The sequence below is a fragment of the Gossypium arboreum genome, chromosome 6 (assembly GCF_025698485.1).
Source record: "Gossypium arboreum isolate Shixiya-1 chromosome 6, ASM2569848v2, whole genome shotgun sequence".
In the NCBI taxonomy this organism is placed as follows: Eukaryota; Viridiplantae; Streptophyta; class Magnoliopsida; order Malvales; family Malvaceae; genus Gossypium; species Gossypium arboreum.
In genome coordinates, this window is record NC_069075.1 from 112,613,865 (window position 1) to 112,614,605 (window position 741).

Consider the following 741-nt stretch of genomic DNA (forward strand, 5'->3'; position numbering starts at 1 on the left):
TACCTCCTACGATTGTCGTTGATCCAGTAAATCAGAATCCTACTCCGCGTACTATGTATGATTATGCTAAACCTTCTTTAACAGGAACTGAATCGAGCATAGTTAGGCCTACTGTTGCTGCATATAATTTTTAACTGAAACCTAACACCATTCAAATGATACAGCAATTTGTTCAGTTTGATGGTTTGCAGGATGAGGATCCAAACAACCACTTGGAAAATTTTCTAGAGTTTTGCAATACATTTAAAATCAATGGCGTTTCTGATGATGCCATTCGCCTTCGGTTATTCCCTTTTTCATTGAGGAACAAAGCTAAACAGTGGTTAAACTCGTTACCACAAGGGTCAATCACTACTTGGGAATAAATGACCGAAAAATTCTTATTAAAATATTTTTCGACGGCTAAAACAACCAAATTACGTAATGAAATCTCCTATTTTGTACAGATGGATTTAGAAACACTCTACGATGCATGGGAGAGATACAAGGACCTTTTGAGAAGGTGCCCACACCATGGGTTATCACTCTGGCTACAGGTTCAAACGTTTCACAATGGCCTGAATCCTTCGACTAGACAGATGATTGATGCAGCTGCTGGAGGAACTATCAATAATAAGACACCTGATGATGCTTATGAATTCATAGAAGAGATGTCACTGAATAATTATCAGTGGCAAGTTATGAGGACAAAGTTGACGAAAGTAGCCCGCATTTTTAACGTCGATTCAGTCATCATGCTCT

At 38.5% G+C, this 741-nt stretch overlaps 1 non-coding gene across 1 annotated transcript; it reads right to left on the bottom strand.

The window, feature by feature from the left end:
* Positions 1-413: 413 nt before the first annotated feature.
* LOC128294874 (small nucleolar RNA R71) lies at positions 414-520 on the bottom strand. Its single transcript, XR_008285181.1, has one exon. It is a non-coding gene; the product is annotated as a small nucleolar RNA R71 (small nucleolar RNA).
* Between the last annotated feature and the right edge of the window lie 221 nt (positions 521-741).